This window comes from Cylas formicarius, unplaced genomic scaffold (assembly GCF_029955315.1).
Source record: "Cylas formicarius isolate icCylForm1 unplaced genomic scaffold, icCylForm1.1 PGA_scaffold_2__14_contigs__length_35257938, whole genome shotgun sequence".
In the NCBI taxonomy this organism is placed as follows: Eukaryota; Metazoa; Arthropoda; class Insecta; order Coleoptera; family Brentidae; genus Cylas; species Cylas formicarius.
The window spans coordinates 14,265,391-14,284,503 of NW_026844319.1; the positions used below are offsets into that span (position 1 = coordinate 14,265,391).

The following is a 19,113-nucleotide window of genomic DNA, read 5'->3' on the forward strand; positions in this document are numbered from 1 at the left end:
AGTAGATTAATTACATTACATTGGATTGCATATTTGCATTGCAATTTTTTTTACCTTAAATTTAGTTATGATGAATGACGGGGGTAGTATAGTTAAATTCCCTCCACTCATTTCAAAAAATACGCAGAAAGTTTGTTTTTATACTTGTTTATTGTTAAGATCGAAAATAAACCCTTTACTTTTCCGTCACATTTGTAAAATGATATCTTTCTAATGGTTGGCTTTTGACCCAACGTTTATTTAACAAACTACTCTTTATTTTAAACAAGGAATCACCCCCTAAATTTTTGGCATTTGCTTTAAAACACTCTGAATAGAACATTTTAAAAGTAAGAAACAAGCGAATCCAAGCAACAATATTTAGGTTTTTTTTTGTTTGCAGGTTCTAAGATAAGGTTTCATTCTAAAATGCTTTTGGAAATTCGGGACACTTACTTTATAAAACAATCTATATAATACCGCCACATCATCATCCTCGCAACCGGTGTTCAGTTCACGTGAAGAAGACACGTCCTGCCGTTGGTCATCTCGCGAAAAAACTGGCAGCACGTTCGACGATCACTTTTCAAATTTATCGCAAAGACGAGGCTTCAGAATCTAATTTTAAATGTCAACGGGGGATGATGACGCGAGGTGCACTTATGTTCACTTGACGGTAATTAGCCGGGTCCGGCACTTAAGCACGTTTGGTGCTCTTTTAAATACCGAAGGGCCTCTTCGAAATTGATAACCGCGTTTTCGCGGACGCCAACAAATTCTAACTAATAAGTAATAAGTATTGTGGACATTTTGTTCTGCCTTGCGAAAATACGGTAGACCGACCAGGGCGCTTCTTCAGTTGGTTTTGTAAGCCATGCAGTGGATGGAACTTATAATAGTAATAATAATAATAATAATAATAATAATAATAATAGATTTTAGACTTTATTGGCCATTAAATACATTACAAGGACAACAAATGGCAAGTGACAACTATGAATGATAATGAATTAACGCAAATATTCTAATAACATACATGAAGAGCAACATAATTAGCAGATAGACATATACTGAACATTCAAACTAAACAAGAATTAGCTAAAAAAATTCCAATTTGTACTATGGAGACACTCGTGACCCAACACGGATGTATTCATCTGCAGTACAGAATGCATTCTCCAATAGAAATTGTCTTTAACAACAACAATAGAATAGAATAGAATAGAATAGAATTTATTGGCCATTCAGATACGTCACAAAAACAACAAATGGTACGTCAAAGGTTAACAATACAAAAGAATTTATATATATAATATAAAAGGTTGTACAATTTTTGAGAACTAACACACTAACGCAGTGGTCTATTCAAGTGTAGTATGTTTGATCAACTCCAAGTATTCATTAATATCATAGAAAGGATTATCAGTAAAAAAACTTTTCATTCTCTTTTTAAATTGTCTGTATGGTAGATTTTTTATATTATTTGGGAGAACATTATACAGTTTAACATTAATCTTATTGTTTTGTGAGGACGTCAGTCTGGAGTGAGGTGGGGTGATCATGTCAACATACCTAGTATTATACTCATGTCTATTGCCAAGTGTCCCATAGACATCCGCGTTTTCGTGAATATACAGGATGGATCGGTATATATAAGTAGAAGGCAGCGTCATAACCTGGAAGTCAGAGAAAATGGGCTTGCAGTGGGCAATCGCGTTGGCACCGCAGAGGACCCGCACAGTCTTCTTTTGCAAACGAAAAGCTCTTTCCGTATATCCAACCCCACCCCAAAGCACAATGCCATAAGACAGCACACTATGAAAAAGCCCAAAATAGGCTATCCTAAGGGCCGCCGGGGTTAGACAATGGCTGAGATGTCTCAGTAGGAACAGTCGCCGAGACAACGTTGCACAGACCTCATGAATCTGGGCTGACCATGACAGAGTCCTGTCAATTACGAATCCCAAGAGGGTTATATTATTTTGATACAGATAGTCGACTTTACTGCAGGAGAAGGTAAGTTCTTGAGTTTTTTGTTTATTGAGGACTAAGTTATTTGCAGAAAACCATTGCTGGAGAACATTTGTTGCTACGCTGACATCTTCACTAAGCATTCGTTGATGCTTAGCTGTTAACAGAATGGCAGTGCCGTCAGCAAACAAGGTGACATTCGCATCTGGCACGGACAATGGCAGATCGTTTATATAAATGATGAAGAGCAACGGCCCAAGAACCGAGCCCTGTGGGACACCGCAGCTCACTGGAAGAGCATCATCACTCGACACTCCACCAAACTCAACATACTGAAACCTGTTACTAAGATACGAGTTTATTAACTTTAGAGGGATACCTCTGACGCCATAAAATTTTAATTTGTTTAAGAGCACATCGTGATCGACGCAGTCAAACGCTTTCGTAAGGTCGTACAGAAGTGCCTTTGATACGTCGCCAGCATCGAAACCCCGCACCACACTGTTCACAAAGTGCATAAGTGCATGGGTCGTGGATTTCCCCTCACGAAAGCCAAACTGCGATTCACACAGAAGTTTATTTTCCTCAAAAAACAGTGACAGGCGAGCCTTCAGGGCTTTCTCAATGACTTTACCGAATATAGGGGTAATTGCAATGGGCCTAAAGTTATTTGGTGTATGTTGATCGTCTTTTTTGTGAATGGGAATTATTTTTGAAAGTTTTAGATCCGAAGGAAATACGCCACTCGAAAACACTGCGTTCGTTATGGCTGCCAGGGGACCCACGATGTACTCAATGGTGTGTTTCAATATTTTTGAATTTAAGCCGAAGCAATCGGTAGAACTTGAGTTGTTTAGACCCATAATAATGCCATACATCTCACTCTCAGAGACCGGGCTTAAGAAGAAAGATTTACACGGAGAGGGTGTTTTCGTAAGGTACACATATGGGTCACTGGATTTCCCAATGGATGATACTAGGTCATTTACTACATTGGAGAAGTAAGAGTTAAATTCGTTGGGTGTGATTGAGTTGGGTATAGCCTTTGAGGCTCTGTTAGTTTCATGGTTAATCAAGGTCCAACAACTTTTGCTCATGTTGCTGGCTCTAGTTATAAAATTGGCATATGCCTTGGATTTTGTTTCTTTGATCATTCTTTTGTAGTTAGCATTAGCCAGTCTATACTCAGCCCAACTGTCGCGTGGGGAAAATATTCGACACTTGGCTTTTAAAAGCATCACGTGATCCCTCATAAGTTTGAGGTCACGATTGAACCAGACCACGGGGGGACGGAAGGAATTACTGCGCTTTACGACTTTAAAGTGATTCTGGATATTGGCGGTGAAGATATGAAGCAGTTCTTTTGTTGAGTTGGTCGGATCGGCGTTAGTATTAATAAAAGGTTCCCAATCGGTGCTCTCAAAACTTGTGCAGAGGTTATTCAGACCCGCCTGGGTAATTGGTCTGAATTGAATATGGTCATCGTGCACAGAGGAAACATCAAAGTGTAATTCCATAAAAACAGCGGAATGATCAGAGAGTGCTGGATCCTCACTGCCCGCAGTGAACAGAGTGGGGGATATATTGACAAGGAAATTATCAATGCAACTTGACGTAGTTTCAGTTATACGGGTATGGTCAGCGACACTAGGGGAGATTCCAAAGGTGGCAAGTAAGTTGACAAAATCCATCGTTAGAGCATTTGAAGTCAGGTTGAATTTGATATTAAAGTCACCTGTAATAATAAGTTTTCTCTTCTTAGAGTAGAGGTCATTTAAAAGAAGTTCTAGCCTGGATATAAATAGATAAGGGTCGCCGTGGCTCCCCGATCTATATACATTGATAACTACAGTATTTTTGTGGGTTAATTCAATGCCGCAAAATTCGGCATGGATGTCTAGTGAGTATTTATCTAAATCTAAAGTTCTACAGTTGACTTTGTGTTTGCTATAAATTGATACGCCCCCTCTGACCGCAGTCTGACGGCATCGAAAGCTTTTCAATAGAAAATTATTTACACATATTGATTTTAAAAGTTCTTCATCACAGACAAAGTGTTCAGATAGACAGAGAATATCTACATTTTTATCCAGCAAATAACCGTTGAGTAAGTCAATTTTACTAGAGAGACCATGAATATTTAAGCTAAGAATACTTAGAGTACCTTTATTACTTGGGTTGCTGCCCCGAAGCACGCCGACCGAAAAAACGATTCACGAGCACTCCAGTGGGCCAAATGGAAGGATTAAGAATCTTCTCTGAGTCAGCGTCCAACACCGTGCACTTGAAAGATGCATAACTTTCAGGGAACATGGATCGAATTTGCTCCACTTGAACCTCCGCAACCATAGTCGTCGGATGCATCTTGGAGATGTGGAACTGTGTCCTTCTGGTTGCTACCTGTAACTTACAGGACGCAGGGTCTTTAAGACTGCCCACTATCGGCTGAGGTCTGGAAGTGAGCTTGGGACGAGGTGGTCTCTCCACTTTTGTTTGGGGTGGACGGAGATCACTGGCAGGACCGGAACCAGGAACAAGGTTGTCGCTGGAGGTCAAGCTGATGATCTCGCTGCACTTATTCCGCACTGTAGCCTCGTGTAGAGCACCACCAACAGTCGATTCGGTTAATCTTTGTTGTGGGGGTGTAGTTCTCCTCCACCCGTCAGCCGGCACATCAAGTTTAGTGCCTGGATTACGTGCCCCGCCGACAACAACGGGAAGAACCGGGCAGACATGGGATGCGGACTCTCTCTTTAACATAGCCATCTGATCTTGAAGGGAATTAATAACCATTAACTGGTAACGTATTGTTTCATCTTTTTGTTTGAGCAGCTCTTTCAGATACCGTATTTCAGTGAGATGGTTACTGGATATGTGATCAGCCAACGGCTGGTCGCTGGTATTCCCTGCGTCCACAGTGGCGGATTCAGTGGAGGCGGTGGAGGGCCCAGCGGTCTTGTCGACGACACGAGGGTCATATGTGCAGCAGTCTATTTTATCATCCTGCAGAATTTTAACGAATTTACATATTTTGGCACAAGACTTGTGCATTAGAACACCACAGACGATGCACTTCAGACCCGTGCCAGCAACACCGTCACAGCGCTTACAGGCTTTTTGCACCATTGCTATACGTCAGTTTAAGTTATTTAGCACAAAACCGAAAACAATCGGATCCGAACTGTACAATAAGTTTTCTACGAACCGTGGGCGGAAACAACCTTTTCACGCGCTCTCCGAAAGGCAAAAAAAGGTGGGTGATCCTAAGGAAATAAACCGATCGGTTTATACGCGTAATAAAGAATGATTTCAATGACACCAATAAGTACTGTAGTTCACACCACACTTATGTTATTAGTAAAACACTTTTGAAGATTTAATTTGAACTTTAACTACGATTTTAGGGAAGACACGTGGAGAGAGCACTCAGTAGCTTGTGGTCCGCTTACGCCAGCGGTGATGATGATGATAATAATAATAATAATAATAATAATAATAATAATAATAATAATAATAATAATAATAATGATAAATAACAAAAACACCGAATATATACAACAAAAAACAATAAAATATTAAAAAAAGCAAACAAGACTTAAAATAAAAAAAAATAACGCACCTAAAATAATCACCTGAAACGAAACAATCGTTGATATCTATCTATCTATCTATTTACAAGTCTTTGGGATTCCAAACGATATTCTGGTTACTTCGACGTAGAGTGTTTACTAAAGTCCCAATTCCTGAAACCCTGAGCATTATTTGAGATATATTAAAATTCAGGAATTTGGAATCAAATCTTCCCTCTCATCTTAATTGAAAAATGCCTTGCTTGAAACATATTTTTCTTCTAACGGTCAAATATTAGGAATAGTTATGGGTTCATCCTTAACAGTCATCGCAAATTTAAAACCAAAACCATGGAAACGATACGTTGATGACACCTTTCTTCTTTTTTTGTTACTTTACTCTCCTATTCTTAGATATTCTTATTAATCTTATTAATAAAATCACACCTAAAATTGCGTCATTCAGCTTATAGATCTACGCACAAAGGCCAATAGCTTAACACATCACCACCCGGCCCAAAAATCTGTTCTTCTCCCACATTTAATCACAACCTCCCAAAGAAAATGAGCCCGAAAGCAACCGCACACTTTCCACTGTGGTCATTCCTTACGTTCAAAACATTACTGACCACATATCAAAAGTTCTCAACCAAGATAATGTTTAAACTATATTTACCACTTCTTCTTCTTCGATTCACCAAAGAAGATTAAACTAAAATTCTTGCACGTAATCAATTCTTTTACCAAACAAAAATCCGATAATCCATAGAAATCAACCAAATAATCTAAACCGCGATAACATTATATAAGCAGGTACAGAGTAGAATGCCAATTAGTTCCAGCCCTGAAGATGCCAACCGGATAATTGGTGATCACACATCACACTTAAAAGCTAGAAAATTTTCAAATTTCCTTTGAACTTTCTCTAACAGAATAATATATTGATTGAAAATATAATGGCCCCATACTTCCGAAATATCAATCCATACATTTTCTTAGTAGCTTTATTCTGAAATTTATTTTTCATTATAAACAGCGACACCTATGGTGAAATAATAAAAGCAACAAGTTTGAGCTATATTATATCAAATGGTACAAATATACCTGAACAAATTAAACATGCTTACATATTCTTTATATACCTTTAAGCAAACAATATAACCTCGAAACCCGAAATTTCATTGCACCTTAAACAACCCATCTTGGGAGAGTGATATTACATTATACAGTAATTAAATTATAAAAAAAGTGCGCAGCACAGCTACACTGTGTTTTCCTGCTATATCTACCACGGCGTATTTTATATACCGAAAGCAAAATTTGCTATACTGTAATTGGTCATTCTTTATTAAATAATCTTTAAATTCAATGTTTTTGGTGGTTAACCAGTCGATAATGATAGCTTGCTGAATTAACCCAAAGCTACTTTATCATTTCACTGAAATAAACTTAAAAAACATGCGAAGTCATGTCCTCCTGGTATGGCACGACTGATAGGTTAGCATCTTCTTTTAAAAAACATGGTAACATAAGCTATTTATTAGGAGCGGATTAACAAAGTTCCCCCTAGTCCCATTTCTATTTTGAAACTGTTTTGTGCTTATTGTAATACATTTGTAATTTAAAAAAATAGATGTCTGTATCATTTTTAATTAAAAAAGTGTATAATCTTTACAAAATGCATGAGATTTAAACTGGGAACATTTGAAAATTATATTTACTTCCTTGTCTTGTAATTCTACCAATTTTGACAAATAAAATTTCACTTAATCATAACCAGTAACACTGGAGATATTTTCTTAAAATGGTACCTGTTATAAAATGAATCTGAAATTAATTAAGTAAAAAAGTGATAAATTCATAATTACTAGAATCATAAATATTGTCGTATATTAACTCCTTCTATTTGAATTCAGAAATTCGTTTCATCATTTGCGGACGTACTCATTGGAAAATGCCAGTGTCAAATGTCATGGAATTTGAATTTGATACACAATGAATGGAAAATGGCACCAAATTATTTTAGATAATAAATTATCATAGAATGAATATGTCAGTCAAATTGCGGGGAGATTGAAAGCTTAATTAGCACTTAACCACTCTACTTTCGAACCTCACGTTAGATAGATATGGCATTATCTTGAATGGAGGTGGAAGAAACATGAAAAAGGTATTCTGCAGAGAATATTTAGAGTCATGTAGCGTGAAATTTAAGAATAACACACTTTTAACGGTTACTGCAATGCATTTTATTTTTAAAAGTAAGCACACAAAATTGCATGAAATTTTATAATTGGTTGAAAAATGACACACAGAGATATCAAAATATTAAAAAATTAAAATCTTAAATCCATAGTCGCATATCTATGGAAAATATCAACGTTTGTTAATTATTATTGCACTATTTCGATTTATCTATTCACATAACTTTGAAACATTGAAATAATTCTATACAATTATTATTATTATTACCAAAAAAAAAAAACACCAGCAGCACCAATGGTTATGTCATGTTGAAATTTTTTAAAAATAACGACAAATATGATGTTACCGTCAATTAAATATCAATTTTTGATACAAAATGTAATCTGTTAACGTATGCGCCTATTTTTCACCCTGTATATTTTCAAATGTCCAAATTTTATTGTATCTGTATATTTCGAAATAATTATTTGAAAAACGTGTGGAAAATTTCGGAAATCATCAAACACATCAATCCCGTGGTTTACAACCACTCCGGTTATTAATCGTTTGCCTGTCGATAACAGATCATCCCAAAATAAAGACAGAAAGTTATTTTAGGAAGGAAGGACGTGTAGCTAAATTTTGTCGACGAGAATCGGCCAATTTCCATCGTTAATAAACCGTGGAATGGACTTAAATAAACACACGAATTTCATTCATCACAAGTATGTTGACTACAATTTAACGAGTGGGGATCTTAGCCATCTTTAAATAAAATCTCAGAATTCTAGAAGATTTAGAAAATTGTCTATTGAACAACGAAATTTAAGCCTGAATGTGAATTAGGTGAGTCAATGAGATAACTTATTCGAAGCTCATCTAGTTCAGTGTGGTTGTTATAATAACCTGAACTTTTGTCTCCTCTCCAATCTACTTTAATAGGCATATCGTACTGAGTGTCCAGATAGAAGGTTAATCAATAATAAGAATAATGAAGGGCAATCCATCAGTTACAATGGTGAGTGGTTAAAAAGGATAAGGTTATTTATTTTATATATTATTTATTAATATCTGAATTACAACAGGGGACGAAATTAATTTCATTTTCATAAAGTTTGCCTACGCCTATAATGGAAAAGCTATACCAAATTTCAAGTAATAAAATGTAAATTTGTCGAATTGAAATATTAAATACCGCAGAAACAATCATTGAAAATGTTTAGGGGTTTGATTGGTTGGAGATGCTCATGTGACTTATTTTTGAATTTAGTTATTTAGGAATATAGGTAAGAAACTGTAGCAATTTTTCACCAATTTTGCAGTACTTTTTGTGATAACTAAGGAAACCTCGTCATGGTTTATTACAGATTGCGCTATCAAGTGAAATAAAAGTGAGGAAGTGAAAAAATTTTCTGCACAAAACGTTATAAGATGCGGAGAATGGGCCCGCTTGTCTTGGGTATATTCGGTGGAAAATCGTGGGATCCTTAACTCTCTCTTCCCAAGTGCATAATACGCGCTTCATGTGTGTTTATTCCTGCTTACGTTCAAAATCAAAATAATCCAAACTCAAAATCTTCAAAACATCCTCGCAAGACGCCGTTTGTTTACTTTCTTGTCAAAACAACTCGCCCACCGCCAGTACGGCACTCTAAATGTCAATACTAAGAGTAGCGAAAATAGATTCGGAGTAAGTAATCGCGTCGATTGACAACGCGCACATTTCGCGGCGATGATGTCAGAGAGAGAGGGAGAAATCTTGACGTCAAAACATTTTTTAGATTGTGACGTAGAACCGCGCGCGTGACAAATTTTTGGAATTTTTTTCTCGTTCCAGTCCGTTTTGCAGGGCGTAAAATATAAACGGATCCACCTTGATTTTCTAGAGAAGTATTTAAAAATATATAAAAACGCTGAAATACATAGATCCTATTTGCAAGAGGCACACGTTTTGGCTATTTTAAGCTTTAGTGGATGGCTTACTCTTCAAGGGGTGAGATTTACTCTTACAATTTAAAAGTCTCTGTTACATCCTTACGAATAAGCTAAACTTTTAAAAGGTAGTCGATTAGTTGTTGAGATATCCAAATTGTTTTACATCTTTAAAACTTACTTGCAAATTCCTAAAACACGTTAATTTATTTTCAAAACAAACCACAGTTTGACTATTTCAAAATCTTCGTTAATAGCTCCTTCTTTAGGAGCTGACATATGTTCAACATTTAATTATAATCGGTACGATTTGTGATGGCATAGTCGGTAACAAAATACCAGACAGAATAAAATAGCTTGTTCATCTTGCTTCCACTAATACTTCAAGAAATGTTGTTTCTAAATGTCTATCTGATCAATGCAAGGCAACCGTCACTAATGATCACGATTATATTATTTGGGAGTATGGGAGACAGAATCAGTTGGCATATATTAAATTAAATAGTACGCCCATACTCAGAGATGGATTCATGTATTCTCTATTAATAATAGATCAGCGTGTTCCTTAAAGATATGCGAATATTTAAGTAGGTGAATCTACAAGAAAAAATTATGATAGTTTGTTAATTAAACTATTGTCTGAAAACTTTGTCCATGCAATAAAAATTAAAACAATATCAAAAAAATCGGAAACTTAAAAAAATATATATCAAATCGTATAAAATATAATTTTCCAAGAGTAAACATACAAGTAAACTATATTCAGTTTGTATTTACGACGAAACATCTTCATAACTTCAATAACAAGTGGTGGAACTGTTATATCAAGTAATCCCTTTTTTTTATCTCTTTTTCCTAGTATTCTTTTATTATATTTTCTGTATGTGTTATACAACTGCTCCAGTTTTCTTTGGTAACTGTCTGGAGAGCTGCCTTCCAAAAAGATACTATTACTGTAGTATCATTAAATATAGAATGGTTGCCACCTTAAAGCTTTATGCCCCATTTTAGCAATTATTTTGTCTGTAGCATACGACAAGTTTGTTTTGTAATTTTTGACAATTTTAGACCATTTTCTGGGTAATTAATCCGTTTACTAATCAGTCGATTGATAATTTATTCGTTTCTCGTCATTGCATTTGGCATACTTTCACTAAACCTAGAATGATATCGTGCATTATCCACTATCCACCATAATAATTAAAGACGGCCTTTCGAGTTTCGGCAGCAGTTTTTCAAAAATACGACCCTGTTTTGTAGTGGAAACTACTGTAATTATCCGGTAATTGGTGCTATTTCTGTCTAGTATACAACATAGCAGAACACTGGTAGGTAAATGGGTAAGTTTTGCCATTCTTAGTATACGAGTGGAAGCAGGTAAAACAGTGAGGTATGGTCTGTTCATAGATATAAGGAAGTGATTAACAGATACGAATTAAGGAAAGACCCGGGCAAGCTGTAAGAATGAAATATAGCTGAACAGGTCCGTACTTTGCTTAGAATTTAATTACTTGAGGTTTCGTTAGGAAATATACTAAACAATATTTATTTATTTATGTATGTATTTATATTTAAATCTAATATAAAATTACAAATTATTTTTACTACATACTTAAATTACTTAAAATTATTCACATAATATATCAGTATCACTATCGCTATCATCGCCTGTTCTAATTATTATTTGTTCTATATTATTTGCAATATGGATATACGATTGTTCTGCTTTTTCTATATGTTTAACAGAATTGGCCCAACTTTGTGGAGGGATGTTAAAAACTTCGGTTTCTATAAGTTTGAGGACATTGGAGTTAACACAGGGAAAAACATTGTTACGACGAATGGCAGATTTCAGTTGGTGCCAAACATGTTCAATGGGATTAAATATACAGTGGTAAGATGGAAGCCTTAAAACTGTATGCCCTAGATTTTTTGCATAATTATCACAGACGTATTCCTTTTGTAGGTTCAAGCTTTGTAAAACCTCAATTAATTGCTTTTTGGTATAATCTTCGTGAAAATAAATGTCCTTATTATACATGTAGTTTTGGATTGTTGCTTTTGTGTCACATGAGGAAGGGGTTTTAGTCAACTGTCTACTGTGATAACTTGCATTGTCCATTACAATTACGCTATTAGGAGCAATGTTTGGAACTAGTTTGTTTTTAAACCAACTTTCCAATAAATCAGCGGTGGTGTCTTCATGTTAATTCAGAGAAGGATCTTTAATATTTTTCGCAGACAGAGAAAGTCTATTTGGAATCCATTTGATGGCGCGTTTGTTTTACACTTATCAGTTGAGTCAACCCAACCCTTTTCCGCGGTATCATAAGTGTCGAACCAGGTTTCATCCAAGTAAATAATTGGCCTTTGTTATTCCAGTCGCCATTTCCGAATTCTAAAAGATTTCATTAAAACTTACCTTTTGTTAATTTTTTAAAATCTAAAACCCATGTGTTGAATACACTTCCATAAGGTAGTTCTGCCACATTTAACACCGGTTTCATCTTTTTCAAGCCTCCTAATTAAGATATCTAATGTAGGTACGCTTTGTTCCTCGTATAACTGGTAAATTTTACTCCGTATTATATCTTGATCACTTTCATCTACACTGGAGAAAATGTCAGCATCGTTTCTTTTTTTCCTCGCTGAAATGGGATTATTCACAATTTTCCATACAGTTGATATTGGAATTTTCGTCAATGTGGCCGTTTCTTCTAAAGATGCTTGCTTGCTGGCACCACGTTCCATGAGAGTCAAATAAACATTGTTTATAACTTCCTTATTCTCAATAGAATAGTGTTTTCTACATTTGGGCGGGAGCATCTCCTGAGATTCACTACATATTTTGCATAATTCGTACACAATTCAACACACGCTGTATTACACACGAAATAAAAATGATTACTAATAAACTTAAACTAAGTAGTATACCAAACCAAAGAATATTGAACACAGGCACCAAATTATTTTCTATTGCGGACCACAATTTTACCTGAATTTAAATTCCGAAACTTTAGGTAATAATCTTGTTGCATTGTATGTTAATTGTCACCCTTGGATAATCCCATTCAAAAGCAATTGGTCACTTTCTTATATCTATGAACAGACCATACCTTCTCTCTTGGTATTTTTCAACGACTATGTCAATGCAAATAATACCGACTTTAGAAAATGTGGGTCAGGTGGAAAAAAGTTTGAGGGTATTGAAAAGTTTGTGTTGTTTTTTTTTTTAATTATTTTTTAACAAATGTTTTTCTTTAAACTTTGAAATTCTGGAGTAACAGTCGTGAATCGATTTTATTAACGAAAAGTTATTAATTTTTAAAAAAGTAATAGCTGTGCTAAAGAAGCTGCTCGAATACTTAATGCTGTTCAACCGGACCCACACTTGGACACTGCTTCATTGGTAGGTAAATTCAAAAGTTTGAAGCCACTAAGTCTGTTTGTAACAAAAAACACTAACGCAAATGTTCAGTAAGAGACGAAGCTACAGAAGTGTCTGTCCTAGGTCATGTTGAAGACGAAAGAAATAAAAGCGTTCGTCAGGTGGCTGCTACAACATAAATGTTGCGTTTTAATAAATAGCACCTTTAAGAAATTCAGCTTTTGCGTGAACTAAACTGAACTGAAACAACTTAACGAATTCATTCCTCATTTATCTTATGACATTTTTTTTTTCTGAGAAGTGCTGCTTGGGTCTAAACAGGTCGGTAAACATTTATAACAGTCGCTACTGGACCGTATCAAATCCCCACTGGTTTATCGAAGCTCTTACACAAAACTTACAACAAAAACTAAATGTTTGGGCAGGGATATTTGGCAACCGCATTATGGGGCCAATTTTTATCCCATTTAATATTAATGTGTTTACAGTTTTTGGATAACTAAATCGATGACCTAATAACGAAAACGGTTGTAAATTATCCTCATTTGGATAACCATCGTAGCATTTCCTTTATCTGCTTTTAGAATTACGATGTCTGGATTAGAACACAATTACGAAACCGGACATAAAATTTTATTCGATAAAACTAAAATTCTTGCATGTAATCAATTCTACAAACGAAAAATCCGGAAGTCTATAGATATCTATAAACAACCTAACAATCTTAGCCGCGACTAAGGTCTTTACCTGTCACCAATATGGGAATCAGTGATCGGAGACGGTGTTTATACTCCTCATTTAGGTCCGCCGGCCTCAAACAATATATAATCAGTACAGAGCAAAATGCGAGCCAGTTTTAGTCAAGCTCTAAAGAAGCCAACAGGATGATTGGCGAAACGTTAGCTAATTCAACTTCAGAAAAACCGATGCAGGAGGAATCCAGAAGTTTTATAAAAAGCATTACAGTAGCCTGTAGAAAAAGTATTCTTTGCTGTTTTAAAACTTATTTACTGTTGATAAGCTTCTCTTTTTAAGCTTTAAACAACTTCTGGATTCCTGCTGCGTCGGTTTTTAGTTGAGTCGAATTTGCTAATGTTTCGCCAATCATCCTGTTGGCATCTTCAGAGCTTGACTGAAAGTGGCTCGCATTTTATCTATCTATAAGCAACCTAACAATCTTAACCGCGACTCAGGTCTCTACCAATATGGGAAAAGCAGTTATCCGAGACGGTGTTTATGCACCGACTCAGGAGGAATGCAGAAATTTGGTAAAAAGTAGGAATTTAGGATTTAGACAGCCTCGAAGTGAAAATAGGAACTTCTGTTATCTGCACGCAACTTGGATAGATGAAGGATATAAAATCTAAGGATGTTTCACTGGAATAAAAGGTTGACGATTGATAACAAAAATGTCGGTGGTGCTAGAATTTTAACCAAAACGGACTGAAGAAATCTGAAAAAATGTTAAGAATATAATAAGTTATACTGAAAGAGAGGCTCTTAGAGATTGTAAATTTGAAGAAATCTTCAAGCTTCAAGACGAAATATACGTTAGGTTCTCGTCATAAAAGATCAATTATAGTCATAAATAGGTTCGATTCAGCAAAAATCGACGCAGAAGGAATCCAGAAGTTTTTTAAAAAGAATTACAGTAGCCTGTGGACGGCAGCAGATAATTTCGTCTTTCCCTACTAAAATTTGAGTTTTTTTGAACGAAAACTCATTTTTTCAGATTTTTTGAAAAAAAAAAACTTTCTTTCCTTCCTGTACTCTATTGAGGGACCTGATGTTGACTTTTTGTAGCGGAAAGCTTTGAACACATTAAAAATTTTGTAAAAATTTTAGAAAGCGCAGTTTTACTTATCCGTTGCTCAGCAAATTTAGATACACTAGCGCCTTTCAAGAACGAAGTCTGCCACCAACTGTCGGAAAAACACTACCTGTCCGTCTGTCCCTTGATGTCCCTTGAATACGCCTAAAACCACTAAGTTTTACAGTTCAATAACGGTTTACAACTCTCTCGCATTGAGAAACAGAGCATAGCGGCGATGTATATTTCGGGTTAACATAATCAAATCAAAAACTTAAAAATAGCGGCCGAGTGTTGATAATACATTATTTCGACGGGCAATTATTCAAAATTTCATAAACCTGATCGACGTTAATCTCGTATACATTGAGATTTTTTGTATTTTTGGAAATCAACGAGGCGATGGAAGTTTTTCTCAGCTAAGGCGAAACGCTTAATTGGGATTAAGAAATTGACCATTCGAAAAGCCGTTCTCGAAACAGTGTCTGCTAGTCTCCTAAGTAAGAACTTGAGATAATTTCCGGACGTTAAACAATTACCAAAAAATTAGGCCTTTAATTGACCAATGTTAAACAGGCTCTTTTTTTTATAAAAGTACTGAACGAGTCAGTTGGAGCAATACGGCTTATCACTGTCAGGAAACCAATGAAATCGACTTTCGTGGAAGTATGTTCTCTCGCCACTAATCTTGGCCGTACGGGGTCGCCCGTTACGACGGATTACAGATACAGAAAAAAAAAGACATTCTCTGTTCTCTGTAACGGTAGTGAGGGAGTTTCATGAATGACAATAATTTTCTAACGGTTAGAACTGCGGGCTTCAAATTTCTCTCTGTTTTAATACAGGGCGATCCGCATCGACCTGCAAAATATCAAGCCGATCCGACATCGGCGGCAATTTTGCTGGCTATTTGTGGGTTTTGCTCGAAATGTCGTTATAAATCGGAGTAAGTCTCCGAAATTTTGGGATATCGAGTTAAAATTCAGTACAAAAATTGGCGTTCCGTCCCCACACGGAACCTGTTGAAACTGGGCGAGATCGGAAGTCCCAAAGTATTTTTTAGAAATTTTTGAAGACTCGCGAGATTTGGAATAATACCCCAAAAAGTACAGTTTAGTTAAAAAAGTACATGTTTGTCCCGGTTATGGGCAAAAAACTGAAAATTAACATTTTCGGAATAAATTAATGTCCGTAACTGAAAACCGGTAGCAAATGGTCGCGTCTGATTATAACGTCCTTTTAGACCTCGTCGAGAGCAACAATTTTAGCATTCACCGTTTCGTCTATCATACGATCAGCGCGGATATACAGAGTTCAGAGCGATTAAACATTGCCTCAATTATCATAACGTACGGACCAATTTGGCTTAAAGGAGACGGTTACAATTTTTTGCGTTTACCGTTTTCGCATTTTATAGAAAGTCCACGATATATTAGACCAAAACGCTAAAGTCTCTGGTTAAAACAATAATATAGACAATAAATGGTCTGTACATATACCGAATCCATACTATCAATGAAATCCGAATGCTGCACTTTTTTTTTCCATTTAAGTATTTCATTTTATTATATTCTTATGCTGTGATTGCTTAAATTATGTAAATTATTGTAACTAAAGTTTTCCAGGATAGAAAAGTAGATACTGTTTCCAATTTGGCAGAAATATTTATTTATATTTTAAAGTGACACACGTGACCACCTAAGAGAACTTTTTCGAACTTAATTTATGGTCATATTTTGGATGTGTTTTCGCAAATGTACCGCTACCAGATCTACACATTAGTAATAGCAATTTTTGGTATTTTCAACACCCCATAGCATATTTCAAATTCGGATGCATGTGTGTAAAAGATTCGCATACTATAATGGAGATATATATATTGCTGGGTGCGTCGTGCAAACTGGAACAAATTTAATGTAATAAATAAGGGACGAATATCGTATCTACGCTTTTCGCCTATTATACTGGGTGCTCGCAAAAAATAATTCATTTGTGATAGTGCGTAAGTAGAAAAATAGAATGTCGAAAAACATTAGCAAACATAAATTAAAAATTATATATATTATTTTAACACTGTCAGCCAGACTTGTTTCAGTAATACAGGGTAATTCAAAAAATTTTCCACAAATTTTGTGAAAGTGCCGTAAGTCTCCACTGGAGCGTAACAGAAATTTAAAATAATTAAAAAAAAAGTGAATAGGGCAATAGGACATGAAGAACCGTAGGGCAATCTGACAATACAAACTGTCCTCTAGGCGGTCAATAGTTTCGTAAAATCAACTTGTTTACGTCCTTGCCAGAGAATGCAGTGCAACACGTTTAATTTGGATGTGATATAAAATTACGTAAGTTCTGTATTTTTAGACGTTTCAGCGTTGTAAATTTTTACGATTGTAGTAGCTTCGTTTTTGATCTAGCATCTGTTGGAGCAATTTATACGCAAACAAAATAGGCGATAAAGCTTTTAATGACTCGATTTACTAGGTGAAAGATACTTAACAGTTATGTCCCGTGTTCAGGTAAAGTATACGTATCCCAAGGTTTTATTATAAGGGGTTTATAACAGTTTATAAAATTTTATAAGAAGCCATTGGTGCCAAGTTTTCTAACGTGTCCCAGTGGTGGTTACTTCAGGATTTCTAAAAAGGCTTTATTGTCTTCTTAAAAACCTTATTATACAACTTTTACCCTTGCATATATATAGCTCAATCCTTGATATCTTAAAGCATCTACTAAATATTCCACAACTATACTGCGAATCCTAAGAAATGTTACAAAACTTACTGACACACTTCTTCCTCAATAAAAGGTCGTAATGTTTTTGAGGTTATGATGGTTAATAATTGTTTTGTTAAAGATGTCGCAAAATAGTTTTCAATTGGGTTTCCGGTTACTCATAGTTTTATGCAGCATACGAAAGTTTTCATTATAATTTCGTTTTTATAAACACCTCTTTGGTAACTTATAAACCTACGAGTATTTCCAAATTAACTCAGATTTTATTGCAAGCGCAATATTCCTATAAGACACGGAGGTACGTGTTATAAAAGTTTCCAGGTCGTTTAATATTACTTGCCGGACCACATAACAGGATTTAAAACGCAAACTTGGTGAACATAGCTATTTTTTATGTTTTTTCAAAATGATATAAATATTTACATAAAAAGAAAGAATATCGCATTTTTTAATTTTCAGGTTTTTATCAAAGTTAAGTTTTAAAGTGCTCGACACGAGGGCGCTTTAGGAAGGGTGAAATATCGACTTTTGTCCTTTAATATATTGAAAGGTTCTAAAATAATAATCCTCTATAGGAAGTGATCAAAAATGTTATACTCTGCTGCGAAAAACAATCGAATTTGTCTCAGCTTTACAACAGTGTGTATTTTAGCCATCTGCAGTAAAAGACTATTTTTAAAAACAACATTCAAAAATGCAATTCCGCCCCTTGGCGGCAGCTGTAGAAACTTAAAAATAATTTCCAGCATTTTCAGTTTTCTGCAATTCATTATTTTCAGTAAATTTACATTTGGATTTCAATTAAGTATTTTTTCTCTATTATTTAAAACATCCATACCATTACAACATAACTAGTTTTCGAGATAGGGCCGAGTGCGTGAGAACGTCAACGCACAATAACAGCAGTAACGTCACAACCGATAACCATGCAAGACGATATACTTCGAGACATACTTTATCTCGTTTACATTTCTGCGAGTCGATTGCTAATCGCGGGGAGTGGATTTTAGCCAGACATAAACTTTGCGTGCAAGGTTCAGGCCGAAAAAAAAAGAAAACCCTGTAGTTTCGTGTTAAAAATGCCACCAGGAAATAAAACTTATCGAATTAGTGTTCCAGTTGGGAAAATTGCGGTGTTATTAACGCAATAGTGGTTCTTAGAGCAGTTTAAGGAAACGGTCTCGAACTGGGTAATACGCCACTAATGACGTTTTGATAAAGCGAAAGGAATATTACAATTTTAACCATTATGCCACTTTATCGGTTTTTAACCTTTTATAACCTATTTTGTGTTACTCAGCTTATTGAAAAGATATCAACAGAATCAGAATCAACACATTAAAAAATTTGAAAAACTAACGTCAACCTTAGCGACCAACTACCAAACACTGTTGTAAATCATCGCGCTAACTTTCTAAGAAGAAAAAATCAGCTCCTGCAAAAGGTTCTAACTTGCTAATTGCCCCACGTATTATCCCAAAAGAGGAATGTCGAGTCTATCCTAAACAAACAGCCAATGAAATTCGATTTGAATCCGCAAAAAT

General features: G+C 35.5%; 1 protein-coding gene and 1 long non-coding RNA gene across 12 annotated transcripts in view; one reads left to right on the top strand and one right to left on the bottom strand.

Moving 5' to 3' along the window:
- Positions 1 to 19,113, bottom strand: part of LOC132697680 (potassium voltage-gated channel protein Shaker) — a 293,335-nt gene that overhangs the window by 47,264 nt on the left and 226,958 nt on the right. The window lies entirely within an intron of this gene.
- On the top strand, positions 2,329 to 4,566 carry LOC132697681 (uncharacterized). Of its 2 annotated transcripts, XR_009618284.1 has the most exons (6): positions 2,329 to 2,625; positions 2,676 to 2,951; positions 3,115 to 3,622; positions 3,713 to 3,850; positions 3,929 to 4,057; positions 4,110 to 4,566. It is a non-coding gene; the product is annotated as an uncharacterized LOC132697681 (long non-coding RNA). The 2 variants fall into 2 exon arrangements; XR_009618283.1 differs by having other exon boundaries at positions 3,713 to 4,057.